A 6444-nucleotide genomic window follows, 5' to 3' on the forward strand; every position below is an offset into this window, starting at 1 on the left:
GAGACTCGTACCGGGAGCATTGCGTAGCGATTCTTTCACTCCACCGGCACCCGCCCAAAAAAGAGGCTGTGAGGCGAGACAGAAGTTGTGACGTAACAGGACAGATGTTGTTGCGCCTCTTGGTGATTGGCTACAGAGTATGCCCCCAGTGACGAAGTCACTATTACAAATTACAATAAATATTTACAGAAAATGATATATACAGAAAATGATAATGTATAGTGCAATATAGAATATGAAGTAAACTATAATAAAAATATACTGTGCGTGGTATAGATACAGTAGAAACATATGCATAATACAAAATGTTATAGTACAGGTTTCTAAGGAATGTAGTCTGTGACTAAATGCTTTGGAAATCGGACTTTACGCCCACTTTTAGTGGTAGACGTTTTATTAAAGCATAGTGGGGATGGAGTTGAAACTGGAGGTAAAGATGAGGTATGAGTAATGTCATCTGGCAGGAGGTAAGCAGGTTTTACGCGATCAATTGAAACTGTAGTACGTCTACCATTTACATCAATAATAAAATTCTTATCCTTTCTGTCAACGACTAAATGAGGTCCAGTATAAGGTGGTGTCAATGGAGGATTAACTTTATCAGACCTTAAAAATATATAAGAAGACGTTTTTAATGAGGGGTTGATAAAAATTTTGGGACTACCGTGTAGGGCAGTAGAAATAGGATTTAAAGATCTCATTATTTGAAGTAAACTGTTTACATATGCAGAATTTAAGGTCTAGTTTATGGCATCACTGGTTACTAGATCGGAAGGTAATCTTGATGTTGAGCTATAGGCAAGCTGAGCAGAAGTTGCTTTGACATCATCCTTAATAGCTGAGCGTAAGCCTAAGAGGACAAGTGGAAGAGTTTCAGTCCATTGTGCTGTATTATGCGCTTTAAGGGCTGTTTTGAGATGCCGATGGAATCGTTCGATAATTCCATTTGACTGTGGGTGGTATGCAGAAGTTCGAATCCTGTTACACCCAAGTGTGCGAGTAAGTTCTCTAAAACGATTAGATTCAAAATTTTTAGCCTGGTCAGATGTAATTGTAACTGGGCATCCAAATCTTGATATCCTGCCATGTACTAAGGCACGAGCAGCTGTTTCCGCAGTTATATTGTTGTTGGAATAACTTCCGGCCATCTTGTGAACCGGTCTATGATAGTCATACAAAACTGTTTTCCGTCAGATGGAGGTAGACAGCCTATAAAATCTATATGTATGTGTGCAAAACGAGCATCAGGTTCAACAAATGCGCCGATAGAAGATTTGGTGTGTTTGGCGATTTTAGCTCGTTGACACTGATCACAGCTTCGCACAAAAGATTTTATTTCTTTTGTCATGCCTGGCTATACAAAACGTTTAGCGATTAAATCGATGGAGGCTGAGATACCTGGATGAGAGAAGAAATGTAAATTTTTGAAAACTGTTAATCCCATAGACTGAGGAACAAAAGGACGGGGATGTTTTTGTGACATGTCACAATACAGATGAATATCCTCGAGAGGAAAATAATGTTTTTCTAATTTTATAGAGGATGTATTTGATGCTAAGCGTTGTTGAAGTTCTTCATCGCTTGATTGTGCAGCAGCGAATTTTTGAAAATCGATCACAGTAGATGAAATATCATCTATCTCAAAACGGAAAGTGCATCGGCGACAATGTTATCAGAGCCTTTAGTATATTCAATATAAGTAGTAAACTGGGAGATAAAATCCAAATGTTGTAATTGGCGAGGACTGCATTTATCAGGGTGTTGCTGGAATGCAAATTTAAGCGGTTTCTGATCAGTATAAACGATAAAATTTCTCCCTTCAAGCATGTGCCTGAATTTTTTACTGAAGAATACATAGCATAAAGTTCACGGTCGTAAGTGGACCAATTCCAGTTTAGCTGAATAGAACGCTATAAGTTCCCACTGTTGTTTAACAAGTTACATGAGCGAGCCGCCGATTGCAACATCAGACGCATCGACCCATAGACTGAATTGTGCACCGGGCATGGGATGCCCTAACAGGGTGGCTTTAGCGATAGCTTCCTTATTAGACGCTTTGAAGGCGAATGTTGCTTCATCGTCCCATTGTAATTGCTCAGTAGAAGCTTTGGAACGAGGATGTCTCTTTTTATTTGTGTGGCCTTCAACGAATTTGACTAAGGGTGCTAGAATATGAGCAGCTTTGGGAATACAACGTCTATAAAAATTAAATAAACCTAAGAATCTGCGTAATTGTGTAAGAGTCTGGGGTTGAGGAAAATCTAGGATGCATTTTACACGATCAGGGAGGGGTTCATTTCCTTCACCCGATAACTTAAATCCTATGAAATCTATGGCAGATTGACAAAATTTGCATTTTTCTACATTTATACATAAATCATATTCCTGAAGTTTAGAAAATAGCAGTTGTAAATGTTGTAAGTGTTCTTGTTCATTATTAGAAGCTACAAGGAAATCATCAATAAATGCATAAACAAAGGGCAAATCTCTACTGACTTCCTTGATAAACCGTTGAAAGGTTGAGGAAGCATTAGAAAGACCAAACTGCATTCTCAAACTTTCAAACAAACCAAAAGTAGTACATATAGCTGTTTTATGTACACTGCTCAAAAAAAAAAAAAAAAAAAAAAAAAAAAAAAAATGGGACAGTGCTATATCTTCCGTTCTACTGGGCCGATTGACAAAATTCAAATTGCGTTTTTCATGTCTCGAAAGCGCGACTTAGGATATATATTATATTTATATATAGCACTATTCTAACATAGGTATTTTGACACAAAATCGGACTTTTTTCCGAAATAACATACGAATATTTTTTCCATATTTCGATTCTACGTCTCAAATTATGCCATAATACCAAGTTTTGTAAAAATCGTACGAGTAGTTTTTAAAATATTAGCTCTCAAAATTTTAGCTCCTCAATGTTAATTGAATTTGGCAAATATTTATTAATATCTCTTTTTTTATTAAACTTTTTTGATTTTTTCTCTCACATTTCGAAATTTAGGTTCATTCCAAATAAAATTTACCCATTTTTTTGTGTTTTATTTTTAAAATTTCTATTTTTAAATAATTTTTATAAATTTTTCGAAAAAATTTTTGAATTATAACTTATAAAATTTTTACCATCATCTTAAAGTAGGTGTATTTTTAAGCATATCTGCAAAAAATTAGACTTTTTTATTCAAAATTTACGAATACACGAATTTACATATTTTCGAGTTTTGAAATTTGGCATCTTTTTTTTGAGCGATAATAACGCCAAATGTGGTCTATGGATTTTTGTTACAGTGAATTGCCACAGCTATTTTTAACCTTAAATTTCAAGTAAAATTTTACGGAGAATTAATTATATGACATTTTTTCCCTCAATGATGCATAATAAATATTTATTAATACTATATGAAAAGCTGTATTTTTTAAATTATAGATGATATTATTCAAAATTTTAACTATTTTTTAAAAATTTTCTCTTTATCTTCCTTTTTTTAAAAAAAATAAGAGTAAATTTTTGTAAGAGTAAATTTTTACCTTCGGCGTTTTATCGTCTGCTACTTTACTTCGTTTAAATCGAATTGTCTAAAACTGAGAATTTTCGTTTGATATTTATTTGAATTTTATGACATTAACTGCATAATTTATTTCTAAACAAACTGTTGCTTTTGAAGTGGATGAAAGAGCGGCTGATACTATACATCCGCATTTTTAAAGCACAGTATATTTTTATAGAAACATAATATTTAGAATAATCATTTTTATAAAAGTCAAATTATGATATAAACATACAGCCCTCTAGAGACTGAATTAATGGAAGTTCAATGGTTATGTAGAAATGATCTGCAGCTACTTAATGGCTGGATAAGTCAGCAGATTCTGCGGACAAGTAAGAATAATTATATAAACGCCACCCAACATTCTGGATTCAATTAACAACGAGGATACGATGTTTATTAAATGAATTTAAGAAGTTTTAAAACATAAAAAATCAACTCATTTTTATCCTAAAATGTATTTTTGTGCGTAGCGTATTTTCATTATATCCTTAAAATTCTAATTTAGAATATAATTGTCAAGAACTGAATCCTAATCGTCAGTAATATAATAAGTAATTATTACGGTTATTAATAAATCCTTCTTATAAAGTAATTGCAAATATTTCAAAAAACTTCCTGTCTGAATGCAAATATTTTTCTATTTTGTATTTTCTGTGACTTTTTTCCCTCTCACGGGAAAGGAAACTAGGTTGCCATATATTAAGAAGTTTGTCAAGTGAACTATTCTTGGCGGAAACTGGAAAAAAAGTGCCAACATAAATTTATGAATTTCTCCGTAAATTTCGCTCCAAATTTTACAAAATTTCATATTTAGGCGTAATTTGAGTTGTAGAATCGAAATATGTAAAAAATTGGTATGTTATTTCAGAAAAAGTTCGATTTTGTGTCAAAATACCTATGTTAAAATAGTGCTGTGTATAAATCTAATATATATCCTAAGTCGCGCTTTCGAGGCATGAAGAACGCAATTTGGATTTTGTCAATCGGCCCAGTAGAACGGGAGATATAGAACAGTCTTCTTTTTTTTTTTTTTTTTTTTTTTTTTTTTTTTTTTTTTTTTTCCAGCAGTGTACATCCTCCGGATTTATGGGAATTTGGTGATACGCTCTTACGAGATTAATGTGACTAAACATTTGTTTTACAATATAATTCTGAGGTAAAATCAGTTATGCAAGGAATATGATATTTTTTTTTAAAGTCTGTGCATTAAGAGATCGATAGTCGCCAACAGGTCTCCATTCAACAGACTCTTTCTTGGCCACCGTGTGCAACGGCGATGAATAAGGGCTTTTTGAAGGTCTTATATGACCCAATTGAATCATGCGCTGAAAATTCAGCTTTTGCAATTTTGAGGCGGTCAAGAGCTAACAGTCTAGGTTTAGCAGCAACTGCAGGACTTTTAGTATTTATATAATGCACAGTATTGTGTTTCACATGTTGATTGGGATCTGATAATTTAGTAATATCAGGATATTGTAACAATATTTTACCAAATACATTATCAACACAAGAAGATTTTACAGAAAAAATATTAAAAGTATTTAATTTGGCAGGTACTTTAAAATTTGTTGTTAAATCAATTAGACGCTTGTTACGTAAATCAGGAGATAAGTTAAAGTAATATAAAAAATCTGCACCTATGATTGAGCATGTAACATTGCAAATATAAAAAGAGAAAGTAAAATTGCGTCTTAAACCAAAATTAACAGTTATTGTCTTTCGGCCATAAACCTTAATGGATGAACCATTAGCAGCACGAAAAGTTTGAAGTACTGGTGCCTTTAGTTCATATTTATTTGCTACAATTAAACTGGCATCACTCCCCGAATCCATTACAAAACCTGTTGATTGGTCACTAATGAAAAGGCGACGCGATGTATGAGGATGGGAAGAGTCGCTCGCCTCTACTCTTCCGTTTTCAAGTTTTCCTTGTAAGAACACGGAGAAACACATTTTTTTGCACTATCCTTTAATTTCCGATGATACCCGCACAAACTTTTGTCATGCGATTTCGAACGTTTGCGGCCAGCAAAACTGGTACGAGATGAACTCCAGGAACGACGAAGTTCGGGCACTTCTTTTCGAAGAGCTTTGATTTCTTCATGAAGTTGAGCTGAAGAAGAAGATTCGTTTTTAGAGACGATGGCGGACATAGTATTCGTGCTGTTGATAGCTAAAATTCGATCAGCTACCTCCGCGGCTTTATCTGAAGTAATAGGAGAGATGGAAGCTAAAATAGTTTAAACAGGAACAAGCATCGCTTGATTAAAGAGTTCAAATAAAAATGAATCGTCTATGTTGTGATTCTCTGCGCGACGTTTCATCATGCGGATAAGTTCGCTAGGTTTTTCTATTTCCGAGGCTTTCGCCTGCTAGCAGCCGACGAATCTCTTGAGTCTTGGATTCCGAACATCTTTCTGTAACTTTTGATTCCAGGTCATCATAGGGGTTGACTTTAACAGGTTGAATGATAACATCACGAACAACAGTTGCAATATTAGCTGGTAAGTGAGCTACGACGTAGTTGAATTTTGTCTTTTGTTCCGTTATCGGTTTGGAAGCAGCTAGTTCAAAAGTAGATTGCAACATGTGAAACCAAAGAGATGGATCAACTTGAATAAAAGTTGGAATCACCACAGCGGAAGTTTCGTTTCCGGTCATTTTTCAGGTGGAACATGAGCAAGCGGGAAGAATCAAAACCAGAAGTATCCGTTACTGTAAAGGATTTTTTGTCCGAAAGTCACCATTGAGGGGTGGTTGCTATTGAAGGTGGTATATTAGTTGATCTGACTCCATAATTGAATGAAACAGCATTCAATATAAAAATATATTTTATTATGCACACAAGAATAAGACACGTACCGGGAGCATTGCGTAACGATACTTTCAC

At 34.3% G+C, this 6444-nt stretch overlaps 1 pseudogene; it reads right to left on the reverse strand.

Moving 5' to 3' along the window:
* Nucleotides 1-5458: 5458 nt before the first annotated feature.
* On the reverse strand, nucleotides 5459-6239 carry LOC146993211 (uncharacterized; annotated as a pseudogene).
* Between the last annotated feature and the right edge of the window lie 205 nt (nucleotides 6240-6444).

The sequence above is a fragment of the Stegodyphus dumicola genome, chromosome X1, assembly GCF_044657685.1.
Source record: "Stegodyphus dumicola isolate Sdum_Otavi_A_Nest chromosome X1, ASM4465768v1".
NCBI lineage: Eukaryota > Metazoa > Arthropoda > Arachnida > Araneae > Eresidae > Stegodyphus > Stegodyphus dumicola.